The following is a 22,947-nucleotide window of genomic DNA, read 5'->3' as shown; positions in this document are numbered from 1 at the left end:
CTATGAAATTGCAGGGTTAAGTTCATAAGCGCGAAGGAGGGAGAAAATGTTTTGTTTGACTTTGTTGACTTTTTGTTTTGGGCATACTTTGACCAACATTGACTTGGGATGATTTGACTCGGGTTGACCAAATTTTGGATCTGTTTTGGAAGGCAGAATTCAGGGAGACTTTAACCAAATTATTTTTGGCACTTTGACTAGTTTGACTGTAGGTATGAACCTAGAGTTTGACCGCATGTTGACTTTGTGAATTAACCGAATTTGCTAGTAGATTTGAAGACTATTCTGACTAAGTAAAAGAGGCCAAATTGTTTTCTACTTTGACCAAAATTTTCTAGGCCCTTTGCCTGTTGACTTTGACTGGTTAGGAATGTTGTTGACTACTATTAACTATACTTGATAGGGTAAAAATTATAGAATTGGTATTTTGACCAGATTTGACTTTATCTCTCATCTTTGATTGGTTAGTGGATTGTTGACTTGGTTAGTTAAGGCTTTGACCTTTGACTTGTTGATGGATGTACTTGGACTATATATCTCTACTAAATATTTGATGAATATCTAAACAAAGAAGAATATGGTTGGGTTTTATCCCTTGTGGGGTTTTTCCCTGGTCTTTGACCTAAATCTCTGTGTCTCATTGATCTTGGCTGTCTTTTATTGTACATATTGTTTACTGTTTTATCTACAATTTCTTACTATTATTGGGTGATTGAAATTTATAAATTGGAAAAGTGAATGCTATGGTAAGACAATTTTTTTTAAGTGATTGTTATAACATAGAACATTGTGAAAAATTGACAGAATGCCCCACATTTTGGTCTATGAAATGCCCCATATTTTTGGTTAGCACTCCATATTTTATTGTTGCATGTATACATGAAATATTGGCGTTCTCACAATATGGAGATGGGCATATATAGCATTTAGAGATATTTTCTTTCTTGATACAACAATGTGTAGATAAAATCTTAAAGCTCATGAGTGTCTTGATAGGCATGAAGCAATTACAAAGGTCTCTTGGATGCATAAACTATGTTAGAGACAAATATATGCCTCAAATATGTAATAAAATCGAGGTGAAATCAAAATATTTAAAGAAAGAAACTTTGTGTTGTGTAATTTATTTTAACCAATGAAAATAGTGATTATTGATCAATTATTCAAGAAATATAAACTACAAGAAGTAAATATAAAATATGATGGAATAAAACCTACAAAATATAACCCTTCTGTTGATCATCCCAAAAAGAGAGAAAGTTGACAACCTCTTCAAAGGAGAAACCTCCTACTGAGCATAATTTTAATAAAACAACAATACTTAACAACATTATCTATCTTTCCATCTTCATAAACAAATTTTCACTAGAAAAATGTAAACTATTTGTGGTCCCATAATTAACGAGTATTAGGCACTTCATAGGCCTTGTTTAATAAATATGGCCCTTTACATTTAGTAATTAACCACTAGCTACCCAATGGGCCTTATTTAAAGATGACCTCATAATTAATTAGCTAGATTCTTAGTATCCTAATGTAGGGAGGTTGAGATAGGGCCTTAACATGCCATCCCCTTTCAAAAGTAGCATTCTCCTCGAGGCCAAAGGTGTGGAAGCAAGCTAGTATAAAATCTTCGTTGGCCCCTAGGTGCATCTTGTATTTATATTACAACTTTTTGAATGGTGTTATGACACAGTCAATGTTCCCTTGTGGCAAGTGTTACTTTCAACTAACCAAGTGGAACCTTCTTTATCAAGTTTAGGGATTTTAATTTGAATGTAGTGATTCAAATTCACAATCTTCGTAAAACATGACACATGAAACACTAGATGGATCTTGGAGTGAGAAAGAAGAACCAATTTGTAGGCAAGTTTTCCAATGCATTGGAGGCTTTGACAAGGTTCGTAGAACTTCGATGCTAACTTCAAGTGCACGTTGTCTTTGAGATAGGCCTATTTGTAGCATTAGAAATGAAGAAAAAAATTGGTCCCCTTTTTCAAAAGAATGCAGGGAATGATGTTAATTAGCCCATTTCTTTAATCTATTTTGAGTCAAAACTAGATTTTCCTTGATTGTGCAAACAATAGTTGCTTTGGTGTTAATGTGGGATCCACTCAAACTTTGGATATCCATGGTAAATACAAAGCCAATGAAGGAGGTGTTTGGCCATGAAAAATTCACATAGTAAAATTTTGGTAGTGCCATGATAAGTGGTATTGTATTAGTGTTTGGCAAGGGGTTTCCACTAAAACCATTGGTGTTATTTATCCAAGGAAATGAATCTATAATAAGTTTCCAAGAATTTTCCAAACACTCCTATTTGAACATATGTTTTGGGATGATAAGATGTGCTTATTTTCAAGAGTGTGTCTTGTAGTTTAAAAAACTCTTACTAGAATTTGTTAGTGAAAGTAGGATAATTATTTGACACAAATTTTTTTAGTGTGTCTAGAAGAATGGACAACTAGGCTAGGCTAGTAATTCCATGACACAGGTTGATTTTGATTTCTACCACCATGACCTATCATTAGAGAAATGTTGAGGTCTAAAGTGGGCCTCAAAAAAATAATTTTCAACCAAAATAAACTTTATAAGAACCAATAGGATTCAAGATGATGATGTCAACCATGGGGATGATTCACCATTTTTGGAGTAAAAAAATAAAAAGATTAAAAAATAAAAAAAAGGTACTTTTTCAATTCGTATTTTCAACTGATCTCCCCATGATTTTGCTCAAATTTCGAGCGGGAGCATTCACTGAATGCATAATTTAATTCTCATCCAAGGAGTACCCATGTTGCATACTTTTGATGGACCCTACTACATGAAAAATGAGAAATACATGAAAAATGTGATTGCAATCATGTTTTTCATGTATTTCTCATTTTCAATCACATTTTTAATGTATTTCACATTTTTCACTTAGCAAGGTCCATCGAAGGTATGCAACATAGGTACTCTTTGGACGAGGAATCAAATTCTGCATCCAAAGAGTGCCCCCGCTCGAAATTTGAGTAAAATCATATGGAGGTAACTTGAAAAAGTAATTTTTTCTTCTTTCCCTCTAAAATTTGATGATGTAATCTAATCTTATTTTATTATTTCCACTATTATTTTATAAATTCCTTAGGAGCCCATTTTACACCTCAAAATTACTCTAATGATGTGCACCACACACACCCCAAGCATGGTACATATGTTAGGAGAGGTCTAAACCAATGATGTTGTAATAAGTACCTTAACAATACCCGATATCCAATTGATCTATAGAGTTTGGGGGTAATGATTTCACACAATTGAAGTAGTTGTTATATATTTGTAGATAATTCTAGGTGAGGGAACTGTGCCAAAGCATCTAAGTAAGGGTTTTAATTGAGTTGGATGACCAATGCATTAAACCTTTAACACTTGTGAATCCCAAATATTAGTGAGAAGTTTCAAAGGGATGATTTTCAATCATAACAATATAAAACTCTAATTGATTTTGAAAGTAAGAAATGAGAAGATATTTAATAATCAAACATTCATATTGAATACATAATTAATTAAATATAATTGATGTGTGCAGAAAAAATCTACAACCAAACATAATATGTTCAAGAGATGACAAAAGACAACAATTTAAAGATGTCGAGGAACTAATTTAAACAAATTGTTCAATTAGTTAATATCCATAAGGATGATAACTTTGTAGTGGGCTTTCAGAGAAGTCAATACTTAACTTAGACTTACCCTAACTCCTATTTTACCTTGAATATATGATTAAAAACATAAATGAATAAACCAAAAAAACTCACATGGACAAAAAAGCTGTTAAGAATGAAGTCAAAATCCTTTGATTATCTTAAGAAATATTTCAGAGTAGTACAATAGTGTCACTGGATCATCACAAGGGTTCAACCTTTTTTCTTCGAATTACAAAATACTTATAGAGTGTAATTCAAAAATATCTAAATCTCATAAAATTAATTACAAAATATAATATTATCCAAAACTGATTTAGATTTTTAACAAAAGTAGAACACAAAACAACTTTTCTGAACTGAATAGAGTAATTGGCACACAATTCGAGGGCACTGTTTGATGACTGCTGCTTCAAACTAAATTTTCTACTTTATGCTCATGTTATCTTGATTTATGCTCCTTTTACTGTAATTGGTTGTTGAGATTTTTCATTCTATTTTACTCAATGAGTTCGAGTAATTTATACCATATTTTGTCATTTGGAATAGAAAATTTTGTTACTTTCCTATATGTTTCATCCACCTATGTATAATTCTCAAAATTTGGCCTAGTAATGAACAAATGTTGAATTTCATGTTGGATAAAAAGATCGTATTCTAGGCCTTCAATGAATGATTTACCACTGATTATCCCTTTGAATTTAGCAAACTTTGTTCTATCTACTGCTATCTCATGTAATATGTGATGGTAATTTTCTAGTGGAATCAATTGGCCACTAGAATATATTAGAGTTGGAAGTCCTTTCTGGCATAAAACATTAAATCTTCTATCAAATTTTTTCACATGTACTTCTAAGTTTTGACATTTATTTTCTAACTATAACATTAAGTTCCTCTTTTTCAGAACTCTTCTTACTTCTAGGACTGTATCAGTCCTATCTTCAATTCCCAATTCCTCCAATTCTTCTTTTGTTTTAGAATTCAACACTTTGATTATTTTGGTTACTTCTCGTGGCTTGTGATCTAAGTCTTCTTTGATTTCTGTAATCACTGCTTTTGATCTTCTCACCAATTCCTCATGTTAAAAGATTATTTCAATAGATGTCCAAAGTTCATTTATGGTCGAATTTATATCAATCCATATTTTTATTTTTCTTCAGATAATGTCTGTGCAATCAATGGTTCATTTTTATATTTTTCAAGCAGCTTGGTTAATCTGAAGTTTTTCTATACTTCGATAAGATATGCATTATCAACCTTTTTTTATTTTATTTTTTTATCTTGGGTCTTCTCCAACGAATCTCTAAGCTTCTTAATCTCCATGTCTTTTAATGATAGGTATCCCATAGATTTTGACAATTTCTTTGGTATGTTCTGACTAGTAGATTCTGTTTCTGTTGTTGATACTGTTGCTGTGGATTTCCTTGCTCCAATGCTGATTTGAAGTTTCCTTTCCTTGATTAATTTCTCCATCTTTGTCTCCATTTTCTGAATCTGCACATTCTGTTCCATAATCATTCAAAACATTTTATCCTTTTCCTTTTCCAGATGACCTACTTCTTGTGCTTGAGGGTGTTCAGTTGTTGGTAAATTCAGTTGTTTCCTCAGTGCCTGAATGTTTGCATTTCTGCTTTTAATTATTTCTGTAGCTATCTTTACATATTTAGGATTTAGTACTAAATTTAAAACCAAATCTTCTAGTCCTTTAATCTTGATACCCTTAGCTAGAGATGACATATTTTCTAGCTTCAGCTGAGAGTGAATATTGTTCAGTGTCTATAGCTTGGATGCTTCCATGGAATAACTTGTCAAGGATGTGTAGATAATCTATCTTACTTATTTATGGAGATCAATTTGATCTATAGGATGCATATGTTTAGTGTTAAATGAAAATACAGAGGTTTTGTAATCTTCATCACTCTTTGGCACAAGGAGCTTTGGTTCCAAAAATGATAATTGGAATTGTGCTCTTTCAATATCTAAGGAAGAAAGTAACTTGGTCTAAGTTATGGAAGACTATTTCTAGAACTATTCATATGTTGAATTTTCTAATGCCTCATTTTTCTTCTCCATCTCTAAGAATTTTGCAAAAAATACTCTGCTGTCTTGAAGAAGAAGGAGAGGAAGGAGAATCCTAAATGGTTTCTTCTATTTGATGTAATGAAAATATAGGCTCTCTTGAAAGTATGATTGTGGTAGGTTCTTAAGAAGTTTGGACTTCTGATAACTCCTCTGCAACATTTATAGACTTTCTTCTCTTAAAAAAATTGAATGCAACCTTTTGTAACTCTGATCTTGCTGGGGATATGCTTTCTCTCAGCATTTTTACTTTTTTTTTTCTTTCAACCTTGGAATTTACAATGTTGTTTTAATGGAAACTTGTTCTTCAACTTCTTGGAGTGTGTTCTCTTCCCATTATTCTTTGTTAGCATACTTCTCAATCTGAGGTTTTGCAATGTGCACATATGGTGAAAACTTATGTACAACTCTCATTGATGATATTACTCTTAATGGATCATATGACTAGCTGAAACTCAATATAAACTTCATTTGACTTAACAAATCATTTTTTTTTTTGCAACTCTATTGTTTACTATGAATGGGCCAACCTGTGCCTTTAGTTTAAATTAATATTTTTTCTTCCTTAAAATAAAATGAACATCATCCATGTTCATCACCTGTCAGATAAATTCTAATGCAAAAATTCTCATGGGGAGGAACACTGGTAGTTTATAGGGTTCCAACTCATAACCATAGATTCTAATTTATGAAAAATTATGGTATAAATACTAGTCTCCAATTTTAGACTTCTCACTCAAGGGTAGAACCCTTTTGATCTCTGTAGAAACCCTCGGAACTACATCATTACTTAACAAAAAAATTTCCATATACATAAATTGGTTGACAAAGCCTCTGAAGGAGAATCCTTTGAAAGTTTTCCTCGCTAATGAGGTCTAATGAATCACTGATTGTGGTTTTCCTTTAGTATCCAACTTCTGTAGAGGAAATTTAAACCTTTCTGATTGATGATAAAAAAACAGGTAAACCAAAATCGATTGGTGCTTGAATGATCCCCTAGCAGTGAACTTTAAGAATTTGTCATGAATTACATTTGATATAAATTAACCATAATTGAACATAATTGAGGGTTTCTTACCAAATGAAAACACCGATAAAAACCATAAAATACCTTCATCTACCCATTGATCATTTGGATATCCTAACAGACAAGAGACCATATAAATAACGTGCCTAGGCATCTCGGGAAACATTGCAGAGGGATACGGTGGGTTTGTCCAGGGTAATTCAGATTTTTTTGGTAGAAAAGACTAAAAAATATGTGCTCTCTTTGAAAAAGAAAGCCTATGGTAAATCTCCATAAGGGATTCAGTGGAAAAAGGGTGAAGGGAGTCTTGAGAGTTTAATTACAGGGACCAAAAAATTGACTCAGATGTTATGGAGAAAAGGGTCTCATTATTTTGAGAAATTACAACTCTTTGACTTGGAAAATATCGAGCTCCACACCAGATGACAAATTATGGGAAATGGTGTGTCTAAGGGAAACAAAACTAAGGAAGTAAGGATTCCAAGAAAGAGAATTCATCACTTGTGAAGTTCATACAAGTTGAATTCACAATTGGCTTAAGTAATATTGAAATGGGTGTCGATAAGGGGAAATTCATCTAAATTTATCACATGAGTTAACATGGGATTCTCTACAGATAATTTAGATTTTCCTTTATGGGTATCCATTTGGAAAAAAAATAAAAATAAATATTACTGAGAATAATTTAGAATTTACCCGAGAGTAATGATAATTCGTAGCTACTGGTTATCGGAATTCACTCTAATAATGTTTTGGAGGCTCTGGTTGTAGTTTGAATAGTAAAAGAATCTAGTTTGGTGGGGATAACAAATTTTATCATGGTGATCATAACATATTTTTGTTGCATTAACCGTTAATGGAACTGAGCATTTAATATATTTGAACATTGATGGGAGTAATAAATGAGATAACGGTCATCTCATAAATCTGGCAAGAGATATAGTGATGGCTAAACATAGCAGAAGGTTGGTGGAGGGTGAGAATGGTGGGAATAATGGCAAGGAGGATAAGCAGTTTGTAGGGGGGTCTCGCAATATATGAGGAGCATACACGTATCTAAAGCGGGATCAGGGGAAACCACTTGCGCCCCCCCTCTCCATTAACTATCGGGAATGTGGGGGGATCCCACAATTCATCAGATGTCATTGATGAGAGAATATGCCATCGTAACCATTAGAAGCTGCATGAACTTTAAATATTCGGAGGGCAACAGTAAAATCAATATTTATCTACAATATTTATATGAAAAAATATACATTTGTCAAATATAATTATACAATATAGTGACATTTCAATGTGCTTGCTTATTCCAAGGGTAATTTTTTATTTTATTTTATTTTTTTATTTCCCCTTTTTTATTTTTCATTCTTTTTTTATTATTTTATTTTTCTATTTTTATTTTTTCCATTTTTGAAAATAAAAGGAACTTTACAAACTATTGAAAGGGTAAAAATAATTTACAACATTGGCTCCATCTGGGGACTGCTTCCCCCTGTGGGATGCAGAGAACCTGCAGATCGATGTGCCTTCTCCTTAGGCTCTGGAGTGTTTGTTTTGAAAATCACACTTGCTCTGTAAATTTAAAGAAAAACTGGAAATATAAAATGATGATGTTGAAAACACTTAATACTAGATATAAATCTTGAGATATTTCCCATTGACTGAAAATGAGAAATATTCTCCTTCCAGATTATGCAGGATGAATGTATTATTTCCTTTGACTTCTGCAATGCTGAAAGGTCCTAGCCATAGGTTATCAAACTTTCCATGCTTTCCTCTTCTCTTCTTGCATCCCATCTGAGAACTAAATCTCCTTGTCTAAAATATATTTCTTTGGATTTTCTATCAAACAAAATCTTCATATTGTCTTGGTATTGTCAAAGTTTATGTTGAACTTCATCTCTATCTTAGCTCAATAATTTGATTTATCCTTCTTGAAAAATAATATGCTTCTTCATACGACTCCTGCAAAAACTTCATGAATAGAAATGCTAATTATGTAGGGAAGATAGATTCTATTGCATAAACAAGTTGGAAAGGAGATTTACCAGTAGACCTTTTAGGTGAAACCTTGTTTTCCCATATTGCATATTTTAGATGATTGTCCCAATTATTTTTATGATTTGTTAACACCTTCTTGATGAATTTAATCATACTTTTATTTGAAGATTCTGTTAGCTCATTTCCTTGTGAATAATAAGGTGTAGATGATGTAAAGCAATCTGATATTTTTGACAAAATTCAATCATCTTAATGCTACTGAAATATTTATGTAACTTTTTGTCTTGGACAACCAAATCTAGGAAAAATGTTTTCTTCAATGAATTTTATCATGAATGTTTCAGTTGCATTCTTAATAGGAATTTCTTCTACCCACTTTGTGGAGTAACCAGTGGATGTTAATATCCATCTATGTTGATTACTGGAAGCAAGAACTATTTCACCAATGAAATCTAATCCCCACTGTAGGAAAGGAGCTTCCAGTAAAACAAGAAGAAGGGGAAGTGCTACTAACCTCTGTTTTCCTACAATTATCTGACAAGAGATACAAATTCTCACCTTTGCTCCAACATGTGCAAGAATTTATGGCCAATAGAAACCCGCTCTTAGTGTTTTATATGAAATTTCCTTCCAAGCATAATGTCCTCCAAAAACTTCTTCATGGAACTTCTCAATTACTCCATATGTTTCACTTTCAGTGAAACATAGTAAAAGGATATTTAAGGTATCCTTCCAATACAGGTTTGGATTTACTATGTAGTACTTCATGGTCTTGAGTATGAGGTATCTACATTGATTCTTTGTGAATTCAAGAGGGTACTCAAAGTCACGTATAAAATGCACTATGTCATTGTACCATTATGAGAGTAAAAAATTTTCATCAATGTGTAAAGGAAGAGGTATAGGAAATCCACTAGAAGAACGTTATTGTGGATTATTCTCACTTGAAAACTAAGAAGGTTCTTGTGGATTATTCTCACCTGAAAACTGAGAAGGTTTTTGTGGATTCTTCTCACCTGAAATCTACGTTATGGTATTACTACCAAGTATTTTGATGTTTGATTCTGCCAACAGCTTGGCTAAACCCTGTCCTTTCACCAACTTTGTAGGTTTGATATCTAAATCAACCTCAAGTATCTTAGAAATCCATCTCCCCCTCTTTCCATCTGTATTAGGCTGAGTCAACACTCCCTTTACTGCATTGTTAGGCACATAAGAAATTATAGAAGAATGTAAAACATAAATCCTAAACTCTTTCAAAGCTTGTAACAAGGCATAAGATTGTTTTTCTATGATGTCATATTTTATTTCAACATCTCTCATAACCTTACTAAAGATAACAATTGGCTGCTCATGTTGATCATTTTTTCTATGCAATAAAACTGTTGCTATGGTAGTATCTGAGGCGAAGGAGAAAATACTAAAAAGTTTTGAATAATATGGGTTGGAAAGCATTGGAGCTTTTGAAGTTGCCTTCTTGATACATAGAGAAAGAGTATCTAGCTTGGATAGTCAATTTAACTTCATTATCTTTCTTGAGCATATCAATAATATCTTTAATAATTTCAACATAATTAGGTATGAACCTCCTTAAAAAATTTATCTTTCCTAAGAATGACTAAATTTCTTTCTTATTTTTGGGCAAACTAATTACCTGAATTGTTGAAAATATTTTAGGATCAATTATAACTCCTTTTGAAATTATGTGTCCCAACAATTTTCCTTCCCTGATTGCAAGAGTGACTTTTTAGGATTAAGAGAAATCCCAAATTTTCTGTATTTCTCAAAAAAATTCCTCAAGTGTTTGATGTGTTTAGCATCAAAGTCAGAAAATACTGTCAAATCATCAAGTAAATGATTATGAATTTATTTACTTTACCAACAACTGCTAGATCCATTTCCCTTTGAAATGTTTCTCTAGCATTGATTAGACCAAATGACATCTTGACATGCATGAAAGTACCCCACAGAGTTGTGAATGCTGTCTTTTTTTTGTCTTATTGACTGACCAAAATCTAGTTGTATCCAGAAAAACCATCTAGCATTGAAATTCTATTAGAACCTGATACTCTTTGAAGCAATTGATCCATTTTTGGTAAGGGATAATTATTTTTCAAGGAAAATTTGTTCAAGTTTCTAAAATCGACACACAATATTATTTCTCCATTTTTCTTCCTAGCAGGTACTAGTTTATCGATCCATTCAGAATATCACAAGGGAAAATTATTTTGGCTTCCAACGACTTTCTTACTTCTTTCTCAATGATAAGGAGTAGGACTAGGTCAATCATTCTTAATTTCTGCTGAAATGGCTTAGCTCCCGGTTCAGAGGAATCTTGTGCTCAATAATTGTTGTGTCATAGGTTTTCAATGCTTCATATGACCATGAAAATATATATATGTATTTCTTAAAAAAACTGACACATTTTTCTTTTGTCTGAGGAGAACTGGATGAGACTTTAACATTTTTGATTTCTTCTGTAGTACCAATATTACAGTCTTGTATATCTTCCTATTGTGAATTTAAAAATGAAAATTTTGACACATCGTTTTTATCAAACAATTTTGCAAGAGGAATTGATACCTTTGGAATATAATTATTTGATACTTGAATGATATCATGATAAAAATTTTTCCGCTTTAAGTTAAAATTTGGGTCACCATCATTTGATTTCATTTCATCGTTGTTTTCTTCTACAACATATAAACCAGAAAATTCATCAATAGTCTGTAAGAAACTATTCAACTGATCATCGTCTTCAAAGAATTGCGAATGTCTTAAATTATTTGGAATGATAGGTCTATACTTTACTTCAATCTGATTGTGTAATTGCAAAGGATAAATTATTTTAAAAGAACTTGCAGAAACTTCCAAGGAATCTGCATGAATATTATCTTCTCTCGGAGTTGTTGAAATATTAAAAGCCTGCAAATAGTTTTCCACACAATCCCATACTTCATTCCTATAAGCTTTGAGTCTAGGATGTTTAGTTTGAAAAAGATTTCTGATCTGTTTTACAATTAATTCTGAATCACCATATACTTCCAGGTTTTGTACTTTCAAACTTTTAGCTAATTCCAATCCTAAAATTAAAGCTTCATATTTTGCCACATTATTTGTGACTTTAAAATCCAATTTGAAGGATTGAGTTATGTTTTTATTTTCGGGTGAAATGAGTGCAATTCCTACGCCAGCTCCATCCTTAGAAAATGCTGCATCAAAATACATTTTCCAAATATCATTATCTAAAAACTGAGGTATATTAACAATATCTTCAATTCTGGTTTGAGGATTAGAGAGATCACTTGCAGCTAAAGTAAAACATCCAAAATATTGATCAATAGCATATATAGGATGATTTATTACTTGATTATCTTTACAGACAATATTTATGAATCTTACTTCTTTGTACAACCTTAAATGTTCACCTCCATAAACTGGGATTGTAGCATAGGACATATCCATCTGTAAGCTTCCTCTAAGCTTAGCACAACAAGATCTTGAGAAAACAAATTTGAGGGATTGTCCATAACAACTATATCCAATACTGTGCTTTTCACAGGGCTTTGAGCAAGTGTAGCAACTAAATCTTTGATTAATCTCAAGCAAGGTACTTTATTTGAATCAAATGTGTATAGATAATGATATGGCTTGGTAACTTGCAACTGAAGTTAGTCCATGATAACTTTAGGCATCAGATTATGGGAAGCACTAGAATCTAGCATACAGTTGTACGGAATAAAATCATGAACTTTTAATGTAACATAATAAGGTGGCACACTTTCATCAATCATGTTAGAACTAGGCCCGAAAACAACTGAAGGCTTCTCATCCTGTAGGATAATGACATCCCCTTCAATGTCTACACTTGAAGATTGTATCCATTTGGAGACGTGATGTTTATAACTTGGATTTCTAGAAAGTTCAAATAAGGGAATATGAATTTTTACCCTTTCTAATTCTCTTTCAACATTAAAAACAATTGGAGTGGATTTTTCTATAAAATACTACTCTTGTGATTGATTTTGAGGTTGGACATATGGCGTTTCAACAACTTTCACTTGAGGCTCATTAAAGGTAACCTTTTTACAGGTCTACTAGGACCTTGTCTAGGTATTATGTCATATCTTCTATTGAGTTCAACAAAGAGAAACTCAAAAAAAACTTTATATTTAGAAACTTGGAAGGATTATTGATTTTGAGCTAGAGGCTAATCCTGACTAAATGGGATAATTACATTTTGAGATGATGGATCTTCAAAATAATTGATATCATTTGTAACAACAGGGACAACTTCTTTAGGGTCTTGATCATAAATCATAACAGAGGTTGAATTTGTTGATGTATTTGGTATTTGCAAAATTTGAGGTTGGAAAGGTCTCCCATATTGAACTGGAGGTCTATTTGCAACCTGTTGGGTTACTCTGGGTTAAGTTTCCATTCTTGAAATTCGATTAGACAAATTTCTTAATAAAGAGGTTATTTCATCAATTTTGTGTTCTTCATCTTTATTCTTTGATGATGAAGTACTTTCCTCTCTAGATTTCATTTTCCTTTCAACTTTTTCTACCTTTGCTTTCAATTTACTAGATGTTTCTCTGTTACGTTCCACCTAAATTGCATTAGTTTGCATGTATGCTAAGGTTTCAGATTTTCTCTCTCTAATAATTACAACAAAATCATCATCAAATGTTTTAGAAAATATAACTTTAGCTGCAGTGACTGGTGGTTTACAATCTGGTGGCATCTTGTTGAAAATCTTATTAAATATTTTGATAAAGTCTAAAACAGGTTCCCCAGGGTTTCTTGTCAAATATTCAAATCCTGTTAAATAGTAAACAAGATCCTTTTAGTTCCCCATTGATTCTTGAAAATGTTATTTAATTCAACCCATGAATTTATAAAATTTTCTTGTAATTGTCTAAACCATATCCTGACATTTTCCTCTAATGATTGAACAAATAGTCTTGTATAAACATCCTCATGTTCAATGTTCATATTGTCTGCAAAATCAAGAAATGCAACCAAATGATCTTCTACAGATGGCCCTGTTTCTCCATTGAATCTGGGCAAATGTTTCAAATACCCTTCAGGAAAATCATGAAGTTGGGCTGTTGGTGGAAGTACTAATGCTGCATATCGAGTTGTTACAATTGGCCTAAATCTAGCCATTTGGTGTTGTAATAAAACTGTTTGTTTAGGAGAGACAAATTTGCTTGAAGATGGTTGGGATGGAGGTTTAGGTTTCTTGAAAAATTGAGGATGAACAACTAATTTCTGAACTTCAGGTATGATTTTCTCTTGATCTTCAAAGGCTAGGGGATTTGTATAAATGCTAAGTTCCTCTTCAGGCTTGGAAGAAATAGAAGGATAAGTATGTATGAAATAGGAAATGAAATCATCTAGTTTCAATTAAGGTAATCAAAGTTCATGACCTATTTCAGTATCATATTTTTTTGAATGGAAATCAGTAAACTCAAAAGACTCAAGCTGATGAACTAGCAATGCAGATTGAAGATCTACTCCTTTAGAAAGGACTTCTAAAACTTTAGGTGGAAGATTTGATAATTCAGCAAGGATTGGGGTTGATTTAAAAGGCTTAGTTTGTGAGGGTATCTCAGGAGGAAGAGAGGTAGTAGTAGAAGTTGAAGCTTCTAATCTACGTCTGATAGATGCAATTCTCACAAATCTCTCTAGATTTGATAAAGGAAAGAAAAGTTGTGGATTTGAATGAGATCTCATATGCCCGCGTGAAGCCATATTTAACCAATGAAGTTGCAATGTGAAAGATTTTAGCCTGTTGACCTCTTATTCACCATTAAGAGGTAAGTATTATCATTGTCCCACGGAAAAAACTTCAAACTTCATTCACCGACAACGATGCCAATATGATGTTTTATATTTGTAGACAATTCTAGGCTGGGGAATTGTGCCAAAGAATCTATGTAAGGGTGTTAGTTGAGTTGGATGACCAATGCATTAAACCTTTAATACTTGTAAAATCCAAATATTTCTGAGAAGTTTCAAAGGGATGATTTTCAATCATAACAATATAAAACTTTAATTGATTTTGAAAGTAGAAAATGAGAATATATTTAATAATCAAACATTCATATTGAATACTTAATTAATTAAATACAATTGATGCGTGAAAAAAAATTCTACAACCAAACATAATATATTCAAGAGATGACAGAAGGCAACAATTTAAAGATGCAGAGGAACTAATTTAAACAAATTGTTCAATTAGTTAATCTCCATAAGGATGATAACTTTGCAACGAGATTTCAGGGAAGTTAATACTTAACTTAGCCTTACCCTAAATCCTATGTTACCTTGAATATATTATGACAAACATAAATGAATAAACCAAAAAAACTCACATGAACACAAAAGTCGTTAAGGATGAAGTCATAATCCTTTGATTATCTTCATAAATATTTCATAGTAGTACAATATTGTCACTGGATCATCACAAGGGTTCAACCTTTCTTTATTCGAATTACAAAATACTTATAAAGTGTAATTAAAAAATATCTAAATCTAATAAAATTCATTACAAAATACAATACTGTCCAAAACTGATTTAGATTTTTTACAAAAACAAAACACAAAATAGTTTTTTCTAAACTAGTTAGAGTAATCAACACACAATTCAAGGGTGTTGTTTTATGACTGTTGCTTCAAACTTAATTCTCTCCTTTATGCTCCTATTATCCTGCTTTTTGCTCCTTTTACTGTAACTAGTTGCTGAGATTCTGCATTCTTTTTTACTCGATGAGTTTGAGTAATTTATCCCATCTTTTGTCATCTGGAATAGATAATTTTGTTACTTTTCTATATGCTTCATCCACCTTTGTATACTTCTCAAAAGTTGGCCTAGTGATGAACAAATGTTGAATTTCATGTTGGATGAAAAGGTCATATTCTAGGCCTTCAATGAATGCTTTACCATTGATTATCCCTTTGAATTTAGAAAACTTTGTTCTATCTACTACTATCTCATGTAATATGGGCTGGTAATTTTCTAGTGGAATCAACTGGCCACTAGAATCTCTTAGAGATGGAAGTCCTTTCTGGCATAAAACATTAAATTTTCTATGAAATTTTTTCACTTGTACTTCTAAGTTTTGACATTTATTTTCTAACTGTAACATTAAGTTCCTTTTTGTCAAAACTCTTCTTACTTCTAGGACTGTATTAGTCCTGTCTTCAATTCCCAATTCCTCCAATTCTTCATTTGTTTTAGAATTCAACACTTTGATTATTTTGGTTGCTTCTCCTAGCTTGTGATCTAAGCCTTTTTTGTTTTTTTTGTAATGGTTGTCTATGATCTTGTCACCAACTCCTCCTTTTCAAAAATGATTTCAATAGATGTCCATAGTTCAGTTATGGTCAAATTTATATCGATCCATATTTTTTCTTTTGCTTCAAATAATGTTTGTGCAATCAATAATTCATTTTCATATTTTTCAAGCTGCTTGGTTAATCTGAATTTTTACATACTTCTCAATCTCCATATCTTTTAATGACAAGTCTCCCATAGCTTTTGACAATTGCTCTGCTGGGTTCTGACTAGTAGACTCTGTTTCTGCTATTGATATTGCTACTATGGATGTCCCTTCTCTAGTGCTAATTTGAAGTTCCCTTTCCTTTATTAACGTCTCCATATCTGTATGCATTTTATGTATCTTCACATTCTGTTCCACAATCATTTGAAGCATTTTTTCCTTTTCCTTTTCCAACTAACCCACTTCTTATGCTTGAGGGTGTCCAGTTGTTGGTAATTTCAGTGTTTCCTCAGTGCCTGAATGTCTGCATTTATGCTTTTAATTATTTCTTTAGTTGTCTTTACATCTTTAGGATTTAGTCCTAACTTTAAAATCAAATATTTTAGTCCTTTAATCTTGGTATCCTTAGCTAGAGAAGACATCTTTTCTAGCTTCAACTGAGAGTGAATATTGTTCAGAGATGCCTGTATCTTGGTTGCTGCCATGGAAGAACTTGTCAAGGACGTGTAGATCATTTCTCCTGCTTGTTCATGGAGATCAATTTGATCTATATGATGTATATGTTTAGTATCAAACGAAAATACAGAGGTTTTGTAATCTCGACACTCTTTGGCACATGAAACTTTGGTTCCAAAAATGCTAATTGGAATTTTCCTCTTCCACTATCTAAGGAAGAAAGTATATCGGTCTGAGTTGTTGAAGACTATTTGCAGAACTCTACATATGTTGAAGTTTTTAATGCCTCGTTTTTCTTCTTCATCTCTACGAATTTTGGAAAAATACTCTATTGTCCTGAAGAAGGAGAGGAAGGAGAATCCACAATGGCTTCTTCTGTTTACTGTAATAAAAATACAGGCTCTCCTACAAGTATGATTGTGGTAGGTTCTCAAAAGTTTGGACTTTTGATGACTCCTCTTCAACATTTATAGACTTCATTCTCTTATAAACTTTGAATGCAACCTTCTATAACTCTGATACTGCTGGGGATCTGCTTTCTATCAACCTTTTTATTTTTTTTTCTTTCAACCTTGGAGTTTCCAATGTTGTTTGACTGGAAACTTGTTCTTCAACTTCTTGGAGTATGTTATCTTCCCATTCTTCTTTGTTAGCATATTGTTCAATCTCAAGTTTTGTAATGTGCACATATGGTGCAGACTTCTGTCTAACTCTCATTGAGGATATTACTCCTAATGGATCATATGACCAACTAAATCTCAATCTAAAATTCATCTGAATTAACAAACCATTTCTTTTTTTGCAACTCTAGTGTTGACTATGAATGGGCCAACCTGTGCCTTTAGTTTAAATTGAAAATCTTTCTTCTTGGAAACAAAATGAACATCATCATGTTCATCATCTATATGATATATTCTAACGTGAAAATTCTCATGGGGAGGAACACTAGTAGTTTGTAGGGTGCCAACTCACAACCATAGATTCTAATTTTTGAAAAATTCTGGTATAAATACCAGTCTCCAACTTTAGACTGCTCACTAAAGTGTAGAATCCTTTTGATATTCATAGAAACCCTAGGAACTACATCACTACTTAACAAACAAATTTCCATATACAAAAATTGGTTGACAAATTCACTTAAAGAGAATTCTTCGGAAGTTTTCCTCACTAATGAGGTCTAATGAATCACTGATTGTGTTTTTCCTTCAGTATCCAAATTCTATAGAGGAAATTTAAACATTTCTGATTGATGATACAAAAACACATAAACCAAAATCGACTGGTGCTTGAATGATCCCTCAATACTGAACTTTAAGAACTGGTCATGAATTGCATCTGATAGAATTGACTGTAATTGAACATAATTGAGGGTTTCTTACTAGATGAAAATACTGATAAAAACCCTGAAATAATTTCATCTACCCATTGATCATTGGATATCCTAACGGAAAAGAGACCATGAAATAAATTTCCTAGGTATCTCAGGGAACATTATAGAGGGATAAGGTGGGTTTGTCCTGGGTAATTTAGATTTTTCTGCTAGAAAAGACTAAAAAATATGTGCTTTCTCTGAAAAAGAAAGCCTATGGTAATAAGGGCATTAGTGGAAAAAGGGTGAAGGCATTCCTGAGAGTTTAACTGTAGGTCCTGACAAATTGACTCATAGGTTATGGAGAAAAGAGTCTAATTATTTTGAGCAATTACAACTCTCTGACTTGGAAGATATCAAGCTCCACACTAGGTGACAAATTCTAGGAAATGTTGTGTTTGAAGGAAACAAAATAGAGGAAGCAAGGATTCCCAGAAAGAGAATTCATCACCTATGTCTTCATACTTATGAAATGCCAAATTTTGAAGTTCGTACAAGTCAAATTCACAATTGGTTTTAGTAATATTGAAATGGGCGTATAAGGGGCAATTCATCTAAATTTATCACAGGAGGTAACATGAGATTTTCTATAGATACTTTAGATTTTCCTTTATGGGTAGCGATTTTGGAGAAAAAAAATATTACTAAGAACAACTTAGGATTTGCTTGAGAGTAATGATAATTAGTCATTGTTGGCTATTGGAATTCACTCTGATAATGTTTTGGAGGCTCTGGTTGCAGATTGAATGGTAAAATAATCAAGTGTGGTGGGGATAAAAACTTTTATCATAGCTATAATAACGAAATTTTGTTTGATTAACCATTAATGGCATGGAGGATTTAATATATTTGGACATTGGTGGGAGTAATAACTGAGGTAACAGTCGTATGATAAATCTAGTGGGAGAGATAGTCATGGCTAAACATAACGAAAGGTTGGCGAAGGGTGAGAATGGAGGGATGTTAAATGTCTATTTGGCCACATCACTCCCAAAAGTTAAATAAGTGTAAACATGGTCTATCAAGCCATAATTCAGTTGCTACATGCGCTAGGCATGCCACCTCATTGAGTGCTTTCATCCATGAGAGTTTCCTGAATTCAAACCCTGCTGAAGTGCTTCCTTGGGTCACCAACGCACCCCTGGTCAGGGGCAAGTGCTCTGTAGATCAGGTAGCCCCATTCAAGGCTACGTTGCATAGAACCTAAGCCCACTCAAGCTTGCGCTAGGCGAGAATCCTCGAAATGTTCATTGGATCCTGAGTATATTCCTCCTTTATAGAGCCTTATAGAAGGAACCCAACTCCTATCCTATCAAGATGAGCTAAACTTAGGATAGCCTTGGATCATCTAATCCTATATCATCTCATCCCTTTGAACATGGAAACTAATCATCCAATTATGGAAAACCATTCAATTCCATATTAATGACAAAACCACTTGCATTCATCTATAAATTGTCTTCCCATCATAGGGCCAGGAGAGCTTGGATATTATAGAGAAATATTGTTGGTTTAGAGACATGAAATCATTTTCAAGTAATGTTATGTTGTTGGATTAATGTTTCTGTTGGTGTGATGAGGGTTTGGACTAAGCTGGATGAGTGACACGAGATCGAACCACATTGGGTGTAATTTCTCCTTCTGTCAATCAATAAAGTTGTTTGTTCCTTTTCCAATATTTTTGTCTATATCTATGATGAATGTATTTTCAAATGTTGTCAATTCCATTTGTTTACAATAAATAGATCATATGCTTTGATTGTTTTTGTCTTCTATTTATGTTGGCAAGTACCAATTGAGCGAATTTAATTTGAGTGGGAGTGACGGGAGCAACTCGAAGGAGATCAAAGGAAGCGAAGGATCACAAGTAGGTTCCTTTATCTTAGCTATTTATTGTAGGAAAAGGTTAAACATCTTTACTTCAGTTGTTCTAAGTGTATCTACCCACTTAGGGAAGATATACTTATCCGTAGGTATAAATTCCGTATAACAAATTGGTGATCATATTGGGGAATGACCATCATTCCTGGTAGTTATCCCTTGTCTTAGCAACACCAGTAGACTTTTCTTGAGTTCATTTAACCATATTCACTCATTTTGAAGCTTGTCTGGTCAAAATGTGTGCTTATTCGTGTGCTGATAGTGTTCTCTGGCATCAACGCACTGTTGTTCTTGACACAGTGCTCTGTAGAGCAGCCTTAGCCTAGAGATGGTGCTCTGCAACGCACTGTCTCCCACTCAGGGCTCCACCGGTCCCTATCAAGCCAAAAACCCATCTTTTTGCTTTATTTTTTCCAAATTGTTTCACATCTTGTTTGTTGAATGGTCAATGTTTCTTTGTCTCTGAAGTCCAAATTAGCATTTCTTTTCTATGCCCACTTTGGATTTGTTTGTTCAATGTTTCTTTGTGTTTTTTTTTTTTATCATTGTCAAATCAATCCCAAAGTTAGCTTACATTGATTAGCCTTTACTTTTATGAAAAAGAATTGTCGTAAAGTATTCATTTCTTTGAAAAAGAAACTGTCGTAAAGTCTTCGTTTCTTGTGAAAAGAATTGATTGATCGTTTGTGCATTTAGTTTCTTTATGTTCATCTAAACATTAAAGGAATGAAAAGAAAAACATGCATAATGCATTTAGAAGTTTGTGTGTGCTTATAGGAATGGTATAGGGAAAGTTGCATTAGATGTGCTCTATGCTCTTTGTTTAGAGATTCTGATTGCTCTATCCCTTTTAGTTACAATTTTCATTGTTTAAATCAAATGAAAAGAATGTTTCTCATCTTAGTTGCATTCTAGGAGTTTCAGAAACATCACGCGGTGAACCTGAAAGGAAAACTTTTAAACAAGATCAACTAAAATTTATCTCAATTAACCTAATGGAGCATTGTAACTTAACGCATAACATTTAGAGGTCTATGCTAGAGACGTGTTCTGGTGTTGTTAAACATGGCAGTTGTAGCTAATGGTTTGCGATACATTCTGAGTGTGATACCTCATTCCATGTACATAAGTATATCGTAGCTTGTCCACGTACTTTCGGGTATATCGGGTGGTGTTATAGTACGAAACGTGTAAGGGAATGCTCTCATTGTGCAGTTTCGCATTAGACAGCGCTAACATGGATTGGGCCTCCACGTACCTTTGGGTATATTTGAGAGTACTACATTAGGTTTCTATGTGTCCATAGGTAACTGAGTCGGCCACCTTGTATACTGTGATACATCAAAAACAACATTCGGGGAGATTACCCGCACGTATGTTAAGTCCTTGGCTCCTCTAAGGTGGTATATTGTAGTTCACAGTTACTTGGTAATTCTCTTGCCTAGATTACCCTCTTTTTGTTTATTTCTTTTTACAATAAATTCAATCAGCAATCATGGAAGAAAATCAACCTTTACCTCATCGTTCGTGTAGGACATCGAGTAAACAAACTTTACCGCCTGAAGCTACACCTAGTCACTGAAAGCGGTCTCATTTAACTGAATCCAGTACATCAAAAACTTCTGGTTCTTCATCTGATTTACCAGAGTCACCTATACCGGTATGTACTACGATTCCAATTACTCCTACTATTACTGGTTTATCTGCTACTGAAGTGGAACCTTTAAAATTACTTGAGGACATTGAAAGTGAACTTAGTGAAACGGTAACTGAAGTTATTCAACAAGAAGTTGATCCTCAACCCAAAGTTTTTCAACAGGAAATTACTTCTGAACTTGAATTTGTTCAACCAGAAGTTGATCCCAAACCTATCATAGTTCAACAAGAAATTACTTTTGAACCTGAAGTTGTTCAAGAAATTCATCCTGAACTCGTTGTTCATTTACCAGAACACTTGGATCCCGAAGTTGAACAACTAGAAGTTGTTCCTGTACCCGAAGACGATCAACCGGTTTATCCTCATACATCTGTAACTATTGAGATTTCTCCTTTACTGTAGAGTCAAACACCAAAAATTTATTACGGACCTCACGTGAAATCCTTCCACCCGGTTTCATTTCTATTGAAGAGGAATTTGAAGAAGAAACTTCACCTAGAACTCCAACTCGTTTTGGACCAAGGCTTTATCTTTATCCTTCTCTTCCTTGGTTAACTTATACTACTCCTCTTGATCCTTTTTACTTTCAAACTCTCGTAGATTCATTAGGACATTTATTGGGTCATTTGACTATGGCTGAAACAACATCCTAGACTGTATCATCTGTTACAGCTGTGACAACATCTACTGTTGCTACTTCTTCGATGTTTACCACAACACCTGAGTCACATCTGTATGGTGGTCTGTCCATCCCACTAGATTACCAATCATTATCTAGAACTCACTCCGGTGTTTCTTCTAGTCCATGGTCTTCACCCATGTTGTCCACAGGAATTTTACCTGTCTTCACTTACAGATACTGAATAGTTTGATCCATGAAGTCAATATCAAGTTGATCCATCTGGTTACCATCCAATGTATCCACTTAACACTGGATTACTTCCATATGGAGAACAATATGCCCAATCTGCATATTCTCCATACTTTGGGGGGCCACCATATGGAAGTATACCATCATATTTAGGTCCAAATTATTTTGGAACAACTGTTTGTTAATGGAAGCCTACAATTCCTATTCAACCAATGCTTGTGTATTCATCAAAACAATTTCAGGTCTACAAACTCAGTATTCTTAGGCCATTTTACAACAACCGTTTGTGTTTGAAATTCAACAACCTCAGGTCGGTTTACGATTAACTGGGATGACTCAGACTTATATTGGTCCAATTTATTCACAACCTGGTAAAACTTATACTGGTGGGAAAAAACCATTGTATCAACAA

The sequence above is a fragment of the Pinus tabuliformis genome, chromosome 1_2 (genome assembly GCF_031772625.1).
Source record: "Pinus tabuliformis cultivar Carrire ecotype Pingquan chromosome 1_2, CPIR1, whole genome shotgun sequence".
NCBI classification, from domain to species: domain Eukaryota; kingdom Viridiplantae; phylum Streptophyta; class Pinopsida; order Pinales; family Pinaceae; genus Pinus; species Pinus tabuliformis.
Note: the sequence above shows the minus strand (reverse complement) of the source record.